Raw genomic sequence first — 20,210 nt, forward strand, 5'->3', positions numbered from 1 at the left:
TCTCCCCAAGAATTGGGAAAGAAGGCAGACCACTGGGTCAAGACTAGGGTAACCAAAACTTCCACTGGGGGTGACCAAAAGAAAGGGGTTACAAAGCCTCCCCAGGAGAAAGTGGGTGACACTAGAAACAAAGAAAAAGAGTCCCCTGTAGGCCCCCAAAAACCAGACCAGGTGGGTGGGCCCAGAGACACAACCCAAAACAAAGGTGGGTACCAGGGTAAGAGCTGGGATGCCACTAAGGCATGGTGCCATAACTGTAAACAGACAGGGCACCACACCAAGGACACTTCTTGTCCCAAAAACAAACCCCCTAGCAAAATCCCAGGGGTGACCAGTGTAGCCATTGGGGAGGACTCCTCAGATGAGGAGGTCTTCATAGCCTTCAACTGGAAAAAGGGCCCAACAGGTGAGTTGGAGATTCCAGAGGGAAGTAGACACTTCCACCACCTACAGGTGAATGGAATCCCAGCCACTGCCCTGAGAGACACTTGTGCCAGTCACACTATTGTGCATGACAGGCTGGTGTTCTCAAACCAGTACATCCCAGGTGAGATGGCCAGAGTAAGAGTTAGCCCAGACAGGGTCACTAATAGGCCTGTGGCTCTTGTGCCCATAGAAGTGGGTGGAACTTTTAGCTGGAGAAGGGTGGTAGTCAGTACAGACCTCCCCCTTGATTGTCTCCTTGGAAATGACTACCCAGAGGTTAGTCAGAGCCTAAGAGAAGAACTGGTCCAGGGCCAGTCCTCTCCCAAGGATTCTGGAGTGCCTGCCACTGCAGTAAATGCAAGTAGGCCCCAGAAGAAAAAGAAAAGGAAACAGAGTAGGAAAGGTGGACAACCTTTAGCCAAGGTTCCAGCAAGCCAAGGAGATTCTGCTCCAGTAGGGGAGAACTCCAAAAATGGCTCTGATAAAGTCCAACCTGACCCACAAGAAGTCCTGGCTAGTCAGGCAACTGTTAAGCCTGAGTGGGTGGCTCCTCAGCTAACAGAAGAAAGAGTGGAAGAAGGGTGTTTACTACAAGATGTGGTAACCCCCCACTCTAATACAGCAGACAGGCACCCTGAACCCAAAGAAGCCTGTAACTTAGCCCCTTCCCTTGTAGGTGAAGAGCTAAAGGTGTGGTTCTGGGCACTGACAGCTGTCAGTGGCCTCTGCTGGGTGTTAGCCTTTATGGCTGCACTATCCTTGGCATGGTGGTCTGACCCCATGCCAAATAACAAGTTAGGCCCCCTGACCCTGTTGGTCATGGTGGGGTTACTCCAGCTCTGGGTAACCTCTTTGGGTAAGCTAGGGGTGACCCTGGCTAAGATAAGATTAGCAGAGGTGGATTCCTCTGACCTCAAAATAGAGAGAATGGGTAAAGACATAAAAAGCACAGACAAGAGGCAGTTCAGACTAGGTCCTATCACTGTGGAAGTGGGTCAGTTCCCCAGAGGGAATGACCTGAACAGGAGGATGTAAGGCAGAGTAGGCCCTGCAACAAACCAGCCTATTTCCTCTACTCTTCCTCGCCTGACAGACTAGGAAGACTCTCCCAGCTTTGGCTGAGTCTCCTGGCCTGTGGGCTGGGGGGGGGCTTGTGTAAAGAAATGGCTCCCTGTTGCAGTTACCCCCCACTTTTTGCCTGATACTGATGCTGACTTGACTGAGAAGTGTGCTGGGACCCTGCTAACCAGGCCCCAGCACCAGTGTTCTTTCACCTAAAATGTACCATTGTTTCCACAATTGGCACACCCTGGCATCCAGATAAGTCCCTTGTAACTGGTACCTCTGGTACCAAGGGCCCTGATGCCAGGGAAGGTCTCTAAGGGCTGCAGCATGTATTATGCCACCCTAGAGACCCCTCACTCAGCACAGACACACTGCTTACAAGCCTGTGTGTGCTAGTGAGAACAAAATGAGTAAGTCGACATGGCACTCCCCTCAGGGTGCCATGCCAGCCTCTCACTGCCTATGCAGTATAGGTAAGACACCCCTCTAGCAGGCCTTACAGCCCCAAGGCAGGGTGCACTATACCATAGGTGAGGGTACCAGTGCATGAGCACTGTACCCCTACAGTGTCTAAGCAAAACCTTAGACATTGTAAGTGCAGGGTAGCCATAAGAGTATATGGCCTGGGAGTCTGTTTTACACGAACTCCACAGCACCATAATGGCTACACTGAAAACTGGGAAGTTTGGTATCAAACTTCTCAGCACAATAAATGCACACTGATGCCAGTGTACATTTTATTGTAAAATACACCACAGAGGGCACCTAAGAGGTGCCCCCTGAAACTTAACCAACTATCTGTGTAGGCTGACTGGTTCCAGCAGCCTGCCACACTAGAGACATGTTGCTGGCCCCATGGGGAGAGTGCCTTTGTCACTCTGAGGCCAGTAACAAAGCCTGCACTGGGTGGAGATGCTAACACCTCCCCCAGGCAGGAGCTGTAACACCTGGCGGTGAGCCTCAAAGGCTCACCCCTTTGTCACAGCCCAGCAGGGCACTCCAGCTTAGTGGAGTTGCCCGCCCCCTCCGGCCACGGCCCCCACTTTTGGCGGCAAGGCTGGAGGGAACAAAGAAAGCAACAAGGAGGAGTCACTGGCCAGTCAGGACAGCCCCTAAGGTGTCCTGAGCTGAGGTGACTCTAACTTTTAGAAATCCTCCATCTTGCAGATGGAGGATTCCCCCAATAGGGTTAGGATTGTGACCCCCTCCCCTTGGGAGGAGGCACAAAGAGGGTGTACCCACCCTCAGGGCTAGTAGCCATTGGCTACTAAACCCCCCAGACCTAAACACGCCCTTAAATTTAGTATTTAAGGGCTACCCTGAACCCTAGAAAATTAGATTCCTGCAAACTACAAGAAGAAGGACTGCCTAGCTGAAAACCCCTGCAGAGGAAGACCAGAAGACGACAACTGCCTTGGCTCCAGAAACTCACCGGCCTGTCTCCTGCCTTCCAAAGAACTCTGCTCCAGCGACGCCTTCCAAGGGACCAGCGACCTCTGAATCCTCTGAGGACTGCCCTGCTTCGAAAAAGACAAGAAACTCCCGAGGACAGCGGACCTGCTCCAAAAAGACTGCAACTTTGTTTCAAGGAGCAGCTTTAAAGACCCTGCAATCTCCCCGCAAGAAGCGTGAGACTTGCAACACTGCACCCGGCGACCCCGACTCGGCTGGTGGAGAACCAACACCTCAGGGAGGACCCCCGGACTACTCTACGACTGTGAGTACCAAAACCTGTCCCCCCTGAGCCCCCACAGCGCCGCCTGCAGAGGGAATCCCGAGGCTTCCCCTGACCGCGACTCTCTGAAACCTAAGTCCCGACGCCTGGAAAAGACCCTGCACCCGCAGCCCCCAGGACCTGAAGGACCGGACTTTCACTGGAGAAGTGACCCCCAGGAGTCCCTCTCCCTTGCCCAAGTGGAGGTTTCCCCGAGGAAGCCCCCCCTTGCCTGCCTGCAGCGCTGAAGAGATCCGTGGATCTCTCATAGACTAACATTGCAAACCCGACGCTTGTTTCTACCCTGCACCCGGCCGCCCCCGCGCTGCTAAGGGTGAAATTTCTGTGTGGGCTTGTGTCCCCCCCCCGGTGCCCTACAAAACCCCCCTGGTCTGCCCTCCGAAGACGCGGGTACTTACCTGCAAGCAGACCGGAACCGGGGCACCCCCTTCTCTCCATTCTAGCCTATGCGTTTTGGGCACCACTTTGAACTCTGCACCTGACCGGCCCTGAGCTGCTGGTGTGGTGACTTTGGGGTTGCTCTGAACCCCCAACGGTGGGCTACCTTGGACCAAGAACTGAACCCTGTAAGTGTCTTACTTACCTGGTAAAACTAACAAAAACTTACCTCCCCCAGGAACTGTGAAAATTGCACTGTGTCCACTTTTGAAATAGCTATTTGTCAATAACTTGAAAAGTATACATGCAATTGAAATGATTCAAAGTTCCTAATGTACTTACCTGCAATACCTTTCAAACAAGATATTACATGTTAAATTTGAACCTGTGGTTCTTAAAATAAACTAAGAAAATATATTTTTCTATAACAAAACCTATTGGCTGGATTTGTCTCTGAGTGTGTGTACCTCATTTATTGTCTATGTGTATGTACAACAAATGCTTAACACTACTCCTTGGATAAGCCTACTGCTCGACCACACTACCACAAAATAGAGCATTAGTATTATCTATTTTTACCACTATTTTACCTCTAAGGGGAACCCTTGGACTCTGTGCATGCTATTCCTTACTTTGAAATAGCACATACAGAGCCAACTTCCTACACTGGGCATCTGCCCATCTCCGACCTGCTTGTGACTTTTGGACTTGGTCCCCTTGTTCCACAGGTACCCTCGACTGGAAATCCATCGTTGTTGCATTGTTGGTTTGTGTCTTTCCTGCAGAATTCCCCTATCACGACTTCTATGTCCTTTGGGGAACTTTAGTGCACTTTGCACTCACTTTTCAGGGTCTTGGGGTGGGCTATTTTTCTAACCCTTACTATTTTCTAATAGTCCCAGCGACCCTCTACAAGGTCACATAGGTTTGGGGTCCATTCGTGGTTCTCATTCCACTTTTGGAGTATATGGTTTGTGTTGCCCCTATCCCTATGTGTCTCCATTGCATCCTATTGTAACTATACATTGTTTGCACTGTTTTCTAATACTATTGCTGCATATTTTGGTATTGTGTACATATATCTTGTGTATATTTGCTATCCTCATACTGAGGGTACTCACTGAGATACTTTTGGCATATTGTCATAAAAATAAAGTACCTTTATTTTTAGTATATCTGTGTATTGTGTTTTCTTATGATATTGTGCATATGACACTAAGTGGTATTGTAGGAGCTTCACTCGTCTCCTAGTTCAGCCTAAGCTGCTCTGCTAAGCTACCATTATCTATCAGCCTATGCTGCTAGACACCCTATACACTAATCAGGGATAACTGGGCCTGGTGCAAGGTGCAAGTACCCCTAGGTACTCACTACAAGCCAGTCCAGCCTCCTTCAATCCTGCCGGCTTTCTCAACTGTTTCCTGGTGGTGCATGCCTCGAGGGCTGTCTGCCTTCACCCTGCACTGGAAGCCAAGAATAAATCTCCCGTAGGTCGACAAAATCTTACCCCTGCTAATGCAGGCACCTAACTTCTGCATCACCGTTCCTCTGGGTCCCTCTCATCGTGACAAGCGTGGTCCCTGGAACACAGGAGCTAGATCCAAGTGACCCCGACAGTCCAGTGGTCCCTCTGTCCAAATTTGGTGGAGGTAAGCTATTGCCTCCCCACGCTAGACAGTAATCCTGTGTACTGCGTGAATTGCAGCTGCTAGGACTTCGGTGCACTTTTGCAAGGAATCCTTAGTGCACAGCACACCCCAGGTCCCCAGCACTCTGTCCTGCATTGCTCAACTCGCTGAGTCGACCACCGGCTTCATGGGACCCTCCTTTGTAGTGTTGAGACAACTGCCGTGCTCAGTTTTCTTGAACCTGTGTTTAAGTGTTTCAGCGGGTGCTGCCTGCTTCTGCGTGGGCTCTCTGTGTTGCAGAGCGACACCTCTGTCTCCTCCTCCAAGGGGCAGCCTCCTGGTCCTTTCTGGGCCCGGGCAGCACCCATTTTCTTCAACCGTGACCTTTGCAGCTAGCAAGGCTTGTTTGCAATCTTTCTGCGTGGAAACAACTCTGCATCCTCCAGCACGCCGTGCAAAAGAGAAATTCCTGGCATCTTCCATTGTTGCAGAATCTTCAGCTTCTTCCACCCGGAGGCAGCCATTTTGTACCTTCATCCGGGGTTTAGTGGCCTTCTGCCCCCCCTGAACACTTGTGTGACTCTTGGACTTGGTCCCCTTCCTTTGCAGGTCCTCGCAAAGGAAGCTGTCTCCGGATGGAAGAAACTTGTAATTCTGCAAGAAAGAAGAGGACTAGGAACTTCTCCTTTGGATGGAAGATGTCCCACGTCAGGATAAAGTTCAGAGAGACCAGAAAGGAGTCAATACAGATTTGGACAGATTTTGTAGACTGTTCAGTAAAGGCCCTCGAAGGTTGGTTACATGCCAGTAAGGTGACTGACTATGAAAGCCTATATAACTTAATTCTGAGAGAACATATATTGAATAATTGTGTGTCTGACTTGTTGCATCAGTATCTTGTGGACTCAGATCTGACCTCTCCCCAAGAACTGGGAAACAAGGCGGACAAATGGGTCAGAACAAGGGTGAACAGAAAAGTTCATACAGGGGGAGACAAGGACATCAAGAAGAAGGATGGTAAGTCACAGGACATGGCTGGGGACAAAGATAAAAAAAAATCTTCTCAGTCTTCATCAGGCCCACAAAAATCCTCTGGGGGTGGTGGGTCCAAATACTCTTCTCACAATCAGAAAAGGCCATGGTGTTATCTCTGTAAAGCCAAAGATTCTTGGGCAATTGATCCCACTTGTCCAGAAAGAAACACCAAACCTCCCACCACCACAACCCCCACTGCTTCCACTAGTGCCCCTAGTAATAGCAGTGGTGGTGGGAAGAGCACTACAATTAGCCAGTCAAAGGGTGTAGCTGGGCTCACCATTGGTAATGTAGTGGGGTTGGTCTAGTTAGGGAGACCACTGAGGCTGTTTTAGTCTCTGATGGTGGCATTGACCTAGCCACCTTAGTTGCTTGTCCCCTTAATATGGATAACTACAAGCAACTACCCCTAATAAATGGTGTACAGGTTGAGGCCTACAGGGACACAGGTGCCAGTGTCACTATAGTGATGGAGAAACTGGTTGCCCTTGAGCAGCACCTACTTGGTCATCAGTACTAAGTGACAGAGCCCATAGCAAAACTTGTTAGCCATGCCATGGCTGTTGTGAATCTCAACTTGGGGGGTTAGTGGTCCAAAGAAAGTTGCGGTAGCCACTGACATACCTGTAGAATGTCTGTTAGGCAATGATTTGGAGACTTCAGCTTGGGCTGAGGTGGAGTTGGAGTCCCATGCAGGAATGCTAGGATTTCCTAGGCATACCTTTGCTCTTACTAGGGCTCAAGCCAAGAAGCAAAGAGAGCAGGGAAACTTGGATTCTGGAACAATGGACCAAGTGCTCCCAAAAACTAGGGTTTCGGAAGGGCAAACCCTTGTCCACTATCCCTCCCTCTCCACATGATTCCCGTTTTGAGGAAGAGGAATCCTCTCCCTGTGCAGAACTTACACCAGAGGAGCTGTAAGCTGATACAGCTGAGCTTTTGGGTGCAGGGAGGCCTGCCAGGGAGGAACTGAGTGTTGCACAGCAGACCTATCCCACACTAGAGGGTCTCAGACAGCAAGCTATCAAACAGCAGAATGGGGATGTCAATGACAGCCAGAGAGTTTACTCTGAGAATAATCTCCTCTATACTGAAGCAAGGGACCTTATACCTTGTGCCACCAGGCAACTAATCATCCCCCTTCAGAACAGGGAATTACTCCTAACTCTAGCTCATGACATTCCCTTGGCTGGGCATTTAGGCCATAGTAAAACATGGGACAGACTTGTTCCACATTTTTACTGGCCCCATATGTCAGAAGACACAAAGGAGTTTAGTCGCTCCTGTGTCACGTGCCAAGCCAGTGGCAAGACAGGTGGCACCCAAAAGGCCCCCTTAATCCCACTGCCAGTGGTTGGCGTGCCCTTTGAAAGGGTAGGGGTTAAAATTGTTGCCCTCCTTGACCCTCCAACAGCTTCTGGCAATAGATTCAGCCAGGTGGTGGTGGACCATTGTAGGAAAGTACCATCTTGCCTGGCATGTTACCCCCATATTTCACTGTATATATGTTGTTTTAGTCTATGTGTCACTGGGGCCCTGCCAGACAGGGCCCCAGTGCTCATAAGTGTGCCCTGTATGTGTTCCCTCTGTGATGACTTAACTGTCTCACTGAGGCTCTGCTAACCAGAACCTCAGTGGTTATGCTCTCTCTGCTTTCCAAATTGTCACTAACAGGCTAGTGACCAATTTCACCAATTCACATTGGCTTACTGGAACACCCTTATAACTCCCTAGTATATGGTACTGAGGTACCCCCAGGGTATTGGGGTTCTAGGAGATCCCTATGGGCTGCAGCATTTCTTTTGCCACCCATAGGGAGATCTGACTATTCTTACACGGGCCTGCCAGAGCAGCCTGAGTGAAATAACGTCCATGTTATTTCACAGCCATTTACCACTCCACTTAAGTAACTTATAAGTCACCTATATGTCTAACCTTAACCTGGTGAAGTTTGAGTGCAAAGTTACTTAGTGTGTGGGCACCATGGCACTAGCCAAGGTGCCCCCACATTGTTAAGGGCAAATTCCCCGGACTTTGTGAGTGTGGGGACACCATTACACACGTGCGCTATACATAGGTCACTGCCTATGTATAGCCTCACAATGGTAACTCCGAACATGGCCATGTAACATGTCTAAGATCATGGAATTGTCACCCCAATGCCATTCTGGCATTGGGGAGACAATTCCATGATCCCCCCGGGTCTCTAGCATAGAACCCAGGTACTGCCAAACTGCCTTTCCAGGGTCTCCACTGCAGCTGCTGCTGCTGCCAACCCCTCTGACAGGTTTCTGCCCTCCTGGGGTCCAGGCAGCCCTGGCCCAGGAAGGCATAACAAAGGATTAGCCTCCCCCAGCCTCTGGAAATGCTTTGATGGGCACAGATAGTGCCCATCTCTGCATAAGCCAGTCTACACCGGTTTAGGGATCCCCCAGCCCTGCTCTGGCGCGAAACTGGACAAAGGAAAGGGGAGTGACCACTCCCCTGACCTGCACCTCCCAGGGGTGGTGCCCAGAGCTCCTCCAGTGTGCTCCAGACCTCTGCCATCTTGGAAACAGAGGTGTTGGTGGCACACTGGACTTCTCTGAGTGGCCAGTGCCAGCAGGTGACGTCAGAGACTCCTTCTGATAGGCTCTTACCTTTCTTACAAGCCTATCCTCCTTCCTAGGTACCAAAACCTCCTTTTTCTGGCTATTTAGGGTCTCTGTTTTGGGGAATTCTTGAGATACCAAATGCAAGAGCTCACCAGAGTTCTTCTGCATCTCCCTCTTCACCTTCTGCCAAAGGATCGACCGCTGACGGCTCAGGATGCCTGCAAAACCGCAACAAAGTAGCAAAGACGATTACTGCAACCTTGTTTCGCTTCATCCTGCCAGCTTTCTCACCTGTTTCCTGGTGGTGCATGCTCTGGGCGTAGCCTGCCTCCTTTCTGCACCAGGAGCTCTGAAGAAATCTCCCATGGGTCGACGGAATCTTCCCTCTGCAACCGCAGGCAACAAAAGACAGCATCACCGGTCCTCTGGGTCCCCTCTCAGCCCGACAAGCGTGGTCCCTGGAACTCAGCAACTTTGCCCAAGTGACTCCCACTGTCCAGTGACTCTTCAGTCCAAGTTTGGTGGAGGTAAGTCCTTGCCTCCCCACGCTAGACTGCATTGCTGGGTACCGCGTGATTTGCAGCTGCTCCGGCTCCTGTGCACTCTTCCAGGATTTCCTTCGTGCACAGCCAAGCCTGGGTCCCCGACACTCTAACCTACAGTGCACAACCTTCTGAGTTGTCCTCCGGCATCGTGGGACTCCCTTTTCTGACTTCGGGTGGACTCAGGTTCACTCCTCTTCTAAGTGCCTGATCCGGTACTTCTGCGGGTGCTGCCTGCTTCTGTGAGGGCTCCCTGACTTGCTGGGCGCCCCCTCTGTCTCCTCATTCAAGTGGCGACATCCTGGTCCCTCCTGGGCCACGGCAGCATCCAAAAACCCTAACCGCAACCCTTGCAGCTAGCAAGGCTTGTTTGCGGTCTTTCTGCGTGGGAACACCTCTGCAAGCTCCTTCACGATGTGGGACATCCATCCTCCAAAGGGGAAGTTCCTAGTCCTCTTCGTTCTTACAAAACACCAAGCTTCTTCTATCCGGTGGCAGCTTCCTTGCACCCTCAGCTGGCATTTCCTGGGCTCCTGCCCACTCTCGACAATGTTGCGACTCTTGGACTTGGTCCCCTTGTCTTACAGATACTCAGGTCCGGAAATCCACTGTTGTTGCATTGCTGGTGTGTGTTTTCCTTGCAGAATCCCCCTATCACGACTTCTGTGCTCTCTGGGGGTTGTAGGTGCACTTTACACCTACCTTACAGGGTCTTGGGGTGGGCTATTTTTCTAACCCTCACTGTTTTCTTACAGCCCCAGCAACCCTCTACAAGCTCACATAGGTTTGGGGTCCATTTGTGGTTCGCATTCCACTTTTGGAGTATATGGTTTCTGTTGCCCCTATACCTATGTGCTCCTATTGCAATCTATTGTAACTTTACACTGCTTGCATTACTTCCTTTTGCTATTACTGCATAACTTTGGTATTGTGTACATATATCTTGTGTATATTTGGCATCCTCATATTGAGGGTACTCACTGAGATACTTTTGGCATATTGTCATAAAAATAAAGTACCTTTATTTTTAGTATATCTGTGTATTTTGTTTTCTTATGATATTGTGCATATGACACCAGTGGTATCGTAGGAGCTTTGCATGTCTCCTAGTTCAGCCTAAGCTGCTCTGCTATAGTTACTTTCTATCAGCCTAAGCTGCTAGAAACACCTCTTCTACACTAATAAGGGATAACTGGACCTGGCACAACGTGTAAGTACCTCTGGTACCAACTACAAGCCCGGCCAGCCTCCTACATTGGTTGTGCAGTGGTGGGATAAGTACTTGTAACTACTTACCACTTTGTCATTTTGTACTTTTCATAAGAGAAAAATATACAAAACAAGTTCAGTGTATGTACACCTAACCAAAAAGTTTTGCTTTTCTTCTCTTACACCTTCTGCTAAGTGCCGAAAAGTACTCCTAAACTTTCTAAAAGTTTCAAAAAGTTTTTTTTTCCTGTTCTTTAAAAAGTCCTTAAACTTTTCCTCTCTTCTCACTGTCTCTAAACCATCTTCTATCATGTCTGATGTAGGAACTTCTCTTAAAATGGTCAATACTACTTATGACAATCTTACCTTTAAGAGCCTAAGGAGTCTGCGTTGCGAGAGGTTTAGTGGTAGGAAAGAACCCTTCTAGAGAATTTCTGTATAACAGGCTCATTGAGAATGTTAAGTCCCTAGGTGGCACTTCATCTGAGAAGTTAGTAGATAGCTCACACTCTGACTCAGGGGAATCCCTTGAGGGAGGTGTACAGGGTTCTCTTCCAGATCTGCCCCTTAGCAGACCTCCTAGCAATGCTGGTAGTAATAGAAGCTCTCATCATAGTAGGGATGCTTTTGTTCTCGATAGCCAGGTTGTAAGAGTGCAAACTGTTAGGGACAGGTCTCCCTCTGTTAATTCCAATATATCCTCAATGTCCAAGCATTCCCAACCCACCCACCCTGAAGACAACATGTTAGAAAGGGAACTCAAAAAGTTGAGAGTGGAAGAGACCAGACTGAAGCTTAAACAGCCACAGCTGGCTCTAGACAGGGAATCCCTAGACCTGGAGAAGGAGAGACAGAGATTGGGGTTTGGACCCCATGGTGGCAGCAGCAGTATTCCTGGTAGCAATCCTGTGAGAGAGCATGATTCCAGGAATCTGCACAAGATAGTTCCCCCTTACAAGGAGGGGGATGACATTAACAAGTGGTTTGCTGCACTTGAGAGGGCCTTTATGGTACAGGGGGTCCCTCAAAGGCAGTGGGCTGCTATTCTACGGCTATCTTTCAATGGAAAGGGTAGGGATAGGCTCCTTACTGTTAGAGAAAGTGATGCCAATAATTTTGCAGTTTTGAAGGATGCACTCTTGGATGGATTTGGCTTAACCACTGAACAATACAGGATTAAGTTCAGAGACACCAGAAAAGAGTCCTCACAAGACTGGATAGACTTTGTTGACTGTTCAGTGAAGGCCTTGGAGGGATGGTTTCATGGCAGTAAAGTTTCTGACTATGAAAGCCTGTATAATCTTATTCTGAGAGAGCATATTCTGAATAACTGGGTATCTGACTTGTTACACCAATATCTAGTGGACTCAGATATGACCTCTCCCCAAGAATTGGGAAAGAAGGCAGACAAATGGGTCAGAACAAGAGTGAACAGAAAAGTTCATACAGGGGGTGACAAGGATGGCAAGAAGAAGGATGGTAAGTCTTCTGACAAGGGTGGGGACAAATCTAAAAATGAGTCTTCATCAGGCCCACAAAAACACTCTGATGAGGCCCTGGGGGAGCAAACCTACTAATAGCCAATCCAAGGGAGTAGCTGGGCTCACTTTTGGTAATTTAGTTGGGGTTGGTCTTGTTAGGGAGACCACAGAGGCTGTGTCAGTCTCTGAAGGTGCCATTGATTTGGCCACCTTGGTTGCTTGTCCCCTTAATAGGGATAAGTACAAGCAACTTCCCCTAATCAATGGTGTTGAGGTTCACGCCAACAGGGACACAGGTGCCAGTGTTACCATGGTGATAGAGAAACTGGTGCACCCTGAACAACACCTACTTGGTCAACAGTACCAAGTGACAGACGCTCATAACAACACACTTAGCCACCCCATGGCTGTTGTGAATCTCAGCTGGGGGGGGTGGGGTTACTGGTCCAAAGAAAGTTGTGGTTGCTTTAGATTTATCTGTAGACTGTCTACTAGGAAATGATTTAGAGACCTCAGCTTGGGCAGAAGTGGAGTTAGAGGCTCATGCAGCAATGCTGGGCATTCCTGGGCATATTTTTGCTTTAACCAGGGCTCAGGCCAAAAAGCAAAAAGGACAGGGTGACTTGGATCCTAGAACAATGGACCAAGTGCTCCCTAAAGCTAGGGGTATCAAGGGTAAATCCCTACCCACTATCCCTCCCTCTACAGATGATTCAACTTCTGAGGAAGAAGAATTTCCTCCCTGTGCAGAACCTTCACCAGAGGAGCTGGCAGCAGACACTGCTGAGCTTTTGGGTGGAGAGGGGCCTGCCAGGGAAGAGCTGAGTGTGGCACAGTAATCCTGTCCCACATTAGAGGGTCTCAGACAGCAAGCTGTCAAGCAGCAAAATGGGGATGTCAGTGACTCACATAGAGTTTACTGGGTGGACAACCTCTTGTACACAGAGGAAAGGGACCCAAAACCTGGAGCAGCCAGGAGATTGGTCATTCCCCTGCAGTACAGAGAGTTCCTCCTAACTCTGGCACATGACATTCCCTTGGCTGGGCATTTGGGCCAGATCAAAATATGGGAAAGGCTTGTCCCCCTGTTTCACTGGCCTAGGATGTCAGAGGACACCAAAGATTTGTGTAAGTCTTGCTTGACCTGCCAAGCCAGTGGCAAGACTGGTGGCAAACCAAAGGCTCCCCTTATTCCACTACCTGTGGTTGGGGTTCCCTTTGAAAGGGTAGGGGTTGACATAGTTGGCCCTCTTGACCCTCCTACTGCATCAGGCAATAGGTTTATCGTGGTGGTTGTGGACCATGCCGCAAGATATCCTGAAGCTATTCCTCTAAGGACCACTACAGCACCTACAGTGGCAAAAGCCCTCCTGGGAATCTTTTCCAGGGTGGGTTTCCCAAAAGAGGTTGTATCAGACAGGGGTAGCAACTTTGTCTGCATACTTAAAGGCTGTGTGGAAGGAATGTGGTGTAACATACAAATTCTCACCACACCTTATCACCCACAGACAAATGGACTAGTAGAGAGGTTTAATAAAACTCTCAAAGTAATGATAATGGGACTCCCTGAAAAACTCAGGAGGAGATGGGATGTCCTGTTACCTTGCCTCCTTTTTGCTTACAGGGAGGTACCCCAGAAAGGAGTGGCTTCAGCCCCTTTGAACTCCTATTTGGGCAACCTGTAAGAGGTCCTCTAACACTTGTGAAGGAGAGTTGGGAACAACCTTTAAAAGCTCCTAAGTAAGATATAGTGGACTATGTACTTGGCCTAAGATCCAGAATGGCTGGGCACACGAAAAAGGCCCGTAAAAACCTTCAGGCCAGCCAAGAGCTCCAAAAGCAATGGCATGACCAGTAGTCTGTCCTGACAGAGTACAAACCAGGACAGAAGGTGTGGGTATTGGAGCCTGTGTCCCCAAGAGTATTCCAGGACAAATGGAGTGGACCCCATCTCATTGTGGAAAAGAAAGGTGAGGTCACCTATCTTGTGGACCTGGGCACTGCCAGAAGCCCCCTTAGAGTGCTTCATGTCAATCACTTGAAACCTTACTATGACAGGGCTGACTTAACCCTGCTCATTGCCACAGATGAAGGGCAGGAGGAAGAGAGTAACCATCTCCCTGACCTCTTCTCCAACACTGAAACTGATGGCTTAGTGGAAGGAGTGGTTCTTGCACACTACCTCACTGCTGAGCAGAGGAAGGACTGCAAAAATCTCCTAGGACAGTTACCTGACCTCTTCTCTCTCATACCTGGTACATCTACCTGGTGTGAACATCCAGTTGATACTGGAGATAGTTTACCTGTCAAAAGTAAAATGTACAGGCAGCCTGACCATGTCAGAGATTGCACAAAAATTGAGATCCAGAAAATGTTAGATCTAGGAGTTATTGAGGCTTCTGATATCCCCTGGGCCAGCCCAGTGGTGCTGGTCCTCAAACATAGGAAAGAGAGAAATGCAGTTTTGTGGACTATAGGGCTTTTAATAAAATAACCAAAACTGATGCTCTCCCTATAACCAGGACAGATGAGCTAATAAATACACTGGCTTCTGCCAAGTATCTAAGCACCTTTGATTTGACTGCAGGGTATTGGCAGATCAAATTGTCAGAGGATGCTAAAGAAAAAAACTGCATTTTCTACCGTAGGAGGGCAATATCAATTCACTGTTAAGCTCTTTGGTTTGAAAACTGCACCTGCCAGTTTTCAGAGGCTGGTAAATACAGTCCTCCAAGGTTTGGAAGCTTTCAGTGCTGCATACTTAGATGATATTGCTATATTTAGCTCCACCTGGGATGACCACCTGGTACACCTCTGGAAAGTTTTGGAGGCCCTGCAAAAGGCAGGCCTAACTATCAAGGCTTCAAAGTGCCCGATAGGGCAGCAGAAAGTGGTTTATCTAGGCCATCTGGTAGGGGAAGAACAGATTGAACCACTACAGGGGAAGATACAGACCATTATGAGCTGGTCTCATAATGGTCTGGGCCTCTCTCCTTTGGGAACTCCTGACACTGAAGGAGGCAGATGTTAGGTCCTATGACCCCATTGTAAGAAGCTGTCTCTCAATATAGTTTACTTAAAAGAAGTGTACCATGCAGAGAGTCCAGAGGATCCCCAATGGGCTTGCAGAGGCATAACTAGATAGGAATAATGCTCTATTTTGCGATAGTATGGGTGAGCAGTTATGCTTATTAGAGGGTAGTGCTAAGCATTTGTTGTACCCACAGAGGCAATAAATGAGACAAACACTCAAAGAATGAAACTGAGACCAATTTAGAAAAATTATAGTTATTTTTCTATATACTTTATGTAGGAGGCTGGCCTGGTTTGTAGTGGGTACTTTGGGTACCTACACCAGGTCCAGTTATCCCTTATTAGTGAAATGTAGTAGTGTTCTAGCAGCTTAGGCTGATAGAGGTAGCTATAGCAGAGAGGCTTAGTCTGAACTAGGAGACATGCAAAGCTCCTGCAATACCACTTATAGTCACATAGTACTTATGCACAAGTAAAGACAATTCTCAGTGTTACCAAAAATAAAGGTATTTATTGGGGAGGTAAGTATTCTACACAATATATATACTAGGCACCAAAATAAGGTAAGTAATTATCCATAGGAAAGTGCAAACAATAGGAAATGGTATAGAATGCAATTGGAGAAAATAGGTCATGGGGCAACACAAACCATATACTGAGAAAGTGGAATGCGAATCATGAATTGCCCCCTAGACAAGTGTAGTGTGTGCAGAATCGGTGGGAGAGTAAGAATACAGTAAAAGTAAGTAAATTACCCCACCCCAGAGCCCAGAAAAGCAGGAGTAAAGTACTGCAGGTTTCCTTAAGACACACTACACCTCATGAGTGGAATTATTGCAAGAACCATCCAAGACTGCAAACACCAAATGGTCGATTCCTGGACCTGAAGACCTACAAAGGAAGGAGACCAAGTCCAGAAGTCGAAAGAAGTTCCAGGAAGGACAGGAGCCCTGCCAACCTAGAAGAGGGTGCAAAAGATGAGTCCCTGGTTAGATGAAGACTGCAGAAATGCACCCTAGGAAGATGCCAGCGGGTTGCTACGTCATGCAAACGATGTCCCACGCCTGGAAGTTCGATGCAGGCAAGTTTTGGCGCTGGATTCCTCCAACAAGCCTTGGTTCCGGCAAAGTCGCGTTTTGCGTCAAGTAGGCGCTATCTGGACCCAGGAGGAACATGGAGGCCTCAACTCTATGTGAGGAGGGAGAGGGGGCTTTCAGCACTTCAGAGACCCCTCAGGTCACCAGATAGCACCCACGGGAGTCCCAGGACACAGGGGCAAAGGAGGTGCAAAATGAGGTTGGTGTAGCACTATAAAGGAAGGTCCCACGCCGCCGGAGAACAACTCAGCGAGTTAAGCGTAGGAGGATAGAGTGCTGGAGACCTGGGCCAGGCTGTGCACGAAGGAATTTTGCAAATAAGGCACAGAGGCCTCAGGAGGGGAAGAAGACGAAGTGCACAGGGTTTCTGTCGTTCTGGGGCAAGTCAAGGTCTTACCTCTTCCAAATTGCAACAGCAGGACCTCAGGACAGTCTGTCGATAGGGTCTACCCTCTGTGTTCCAAGGAGCACGCTCGTCGCCAGTAGAGGAGTCCAAGAGAACGAGTCGTCGACTTAGAAGGTGTCTGCGTGAGCAGGGGAGTGACTCCGTGTAGGAGGCTGGACTGGCTTGTAGTGAGTACCTAGGGGTACTTGCACCTTGCACCAGGCCCAGTTATCCCTTATTAGTGTATAGGGTGTCTAGCAGCATAGGCTGATAGATAATGGTAGCTTAGCAGAGCAGCTTAGGCTGAACTAGGAGACGAGTGAAGCTCCTACAGTACCACTAGTGTCATATGCACAATATCATAAGAAAACACAATACACAGATATACAAAAAATAAAGGTACTTTATTTTTATGACAATATGCCAAAAGTATCTCAGTGAGTACCCTCAGTATGAGGATAGCAAATATACACAAGATATATGTACACAATACCAAAATATGCAGTAATAGTATTAGAAAACAGTGCAAACAATGTATAGTTACAATAGGATGCAATGGGGATACATAGGGATAGGGGCAACACAAACCATATACTCCAAAAGTGGAATGCGAACCACGAATGGACCCCAAACCTATGTGACCTTGTAGAGGGTCGCTGGGACTATTAGAAAATAGTAAGGGTTAGAAAAATAGCCCACCCCAAGACCCTGAAAAGTGAGTGCAAAGTGCACTAAAGTTCCCCAAAGGACATAGAAGTCGTGATAGGGGAATTCTGCAGGAAAGACACAAACCAACAATGCAACAACGATGGATTTCCAGTCGAGGGTACCTGTGGAACAAGGGGACCAAGTCCAAAAGTCACACGAAAGTCGGAGATGGGCAGATGCCCAGGAAATGCCAGCTGTGGGTGCAAAGATGCTGCTACTGGACAGTAGAAGCGTAGGTTTCTGCAAGAACGACAAGGGCTAGAGACTTCCCCTTTGGAGGACGGATCCCTCACGCCGTGGAGAGTCGTGCAGAAGTGTTTTCCCGCCGAAAGACCACCAACAAGCCTTGCTAGCTGCAAATCATGCGGTTAGTGTTTTTGGATGCTGCTGTGGCCCAGCAGGGACCAGGATGTCGCCAATTGCGTCAGGGGACAGAGGGGGCGTCAAGCAAGACAATGAGCCCTCTCAGCAGCAGGCAGCACTCGCAGAAGTGCCAGAAACAGGCACTACGAGGATGCGTGAAACGGTGCTCACCCGAAGTTGCACAAAGGAGTCCCACGTCGCCGGAGAACAACTTAGGAGGTCGTGCAATGCAGGTTAGAGTGCCGTGGACCCAGGCTGGACTGTGCACAAAGGATTTCCGCCCGAAGTGCACGGAGGCCGGAGTAGCTGCAAAAGTCGCGGTTCCCAGCAATGCAGTCTGGCGTGGGGAGGCAAGGACTTACCTCCACCAAACTTGGACTGAAGAGTCACTGGACTGTCGCTCGTCATGCTGAGAGGAGACCCAAGGTACCGGTGATGCAGTTCTTTTGTGCCTGCGGTTGCAGGGGGACGATTCTGTCGACCCACGGGAGATTTCTTCGGAGCTTCTAGTGCAGAGAGGAGGCAGACTACCCCCACAGCATGCACCACCAGGAAAACAGTCGAGAAGGCGGCAGGATCAGCGTTACAGAGTTGCAGTAGTCGTCTTCGCTACTATGTCGCAGTTTTGCAGGCTTCCAGCGCGGTCAGCAGTCGATTCCTTGGCAGAAGGTGAAGAGAGAGATGCAGAGGAACTCGGATGAGCTCTTGCATTCGTTATCTAAAGAATCCCCAAAGCAGAGACCCTAAATAGCCAGAAAAGAGGGTTTGGCTACTTAGGAGAGAAGATAGGCTAGCAACACCTGAAGGAGCCTATCAGAAGGAGTCTCTGACGTCACCTGCTGGCACTGGCCACTCAGAGCAGTCCAGTGTGCCAGCAGCACCTCTGTTTCCAAGATGGCAGAGGTCTGGAGCACACTGGAGGAGCTCTGGGCACCTCCCAGGGGAGGTGCAGGTCAGGGGAGTGGTCACTCCCCTTCCCTTTGTCCAGTTTCGCGCCAGAGCAGGGCTGAGGAGTCCCTGAACCGGTGTAGACTGGCTTATGCAGAAATGGGCACCATGTGTGCCCATGAAAGCATTTCCAGAGGCTGGGGGAGGCTACTCCTCCCCTGCCTTCACACCATTTTCCAAAGGGAGAGGGTGTAACACCCTCTCTCAGAGGAAGTCCTTTGTTCTGCCATCCTGTGCCAAGCCTGGCTGGACCCCAGGAGGGCAGAAACCTGTCTGAGGGGTTGGCAGCAGCAGCTGCAGTGAAACCCCTGAAAAGGCAGTTTGGCAGTACCCGGGTCTGTGCTACAGACCCGTGGGATCATGGGATTGTACCAACAATGCCAGGATGGCATAGAGGGGGCAATTCCATGATCTTAGACATGTTACATGGCCATATTCGGAGTTACCATTGTGAAGCTACACATAGGTAGTGACCTATATGTAGTGCACGCGTGTAATGGTGTCCCCGCACTCACAAAGTCCGGGGAATTGGCCCTGAACAATTTGGGGGCACCTTGGCTAGAGCTCCCTATGGGTGGCAAAAGAAATGCTGCAGCCCATAGGGATCTCCTGGAACCCCAATACCCTGGGTACCTCAGTACCATATACTAGGGAATTATAAGGGTGTTCCAGTATGCCAATGTAAATTGGTAAAATTGGTCACTAGCCTGTTAGTGACAATTTGAAAGAAATGAGAGAGCATAACCACTGAGGTTCTGGTTAGCAGAGCCTCAGTGAGACAGTTAGGCATCACACAGGGAACACATACCTATAGGTCACAAACGTATGAGCACTGGGGTCCTGACTAGCAGGGTCCCAGTGACACATAACAAACATACTGAAAACATAGGGTTTTCACTATGAGCACTGGGCCCTGGCTAGCAGGATCCCAGTGAGACAGTGAAAACACCCTGACATACACTCACAAACAGGCCAAAAGTGGGGGTAACAAGGCTAGAAAGAGGCTACTTTCTCACACTCCGTCACCCCACAGGAGATTTCTTTGGTCTTTCTGGTGCAGGGTGAAGACCGGGAGTCCTCAGAGCAGGCACACAGTGAAAACTGTTGCAGTTGCTGGCTGGAGCTGAAGTTGCAGAGGAAAAGTGTCCCTTCTGGATACTTTGTTGCTGTTGAAGAGGATTCCTGCTGGAAACTTGCAAGCAGAATCTGAAGAGAAACCCACAGGAGAGACCTTAAATCGCCCTGAGAGGGGGATTGGCTACCTTATCAGGTATGGACCTATCAGGAATGATCTCAAATGTCACCTGCTGGCACTGGCCACTCAGTGCCTTACAGAGTGCCCCCACACCTTGGAAAACAAGATGGCTGAAGTCTGGGACACACTGGAGGAGCCCTGGGCACCACCTCTGGGGTGATGATAGACCGGGGAATGGTCACTCCCCTTTCCTTTGTCCAGTTTCACACCAGAGCAGGGGCTGGGGGTCCCTGAACCGGTGTAGACTGGTTTATGCAAGGAGGGCACCATCTGTTCCCTTCAAAGCATTTTTAGAGGCTGGGGGATGCTACCCCTCCCCAGCCTGTAA

The sequence above is a fragment of the Pleurodeles waltl genome, chromosome 7 (assembly GCF_031143425.1).
Source record: "Pleurodeles waltl isolate 20211129_DDA chromosome 7, aPleWal1.hap1.20221129, whole genome shotgun sequence".
Classification (NCBI taxonomy): domain Eukaryota; kingdom Metazoa; phylum Chordata; class Amphibia; order Caudata; family Salamandridae; genus Pleurodeles; species Pleurodeles waltl.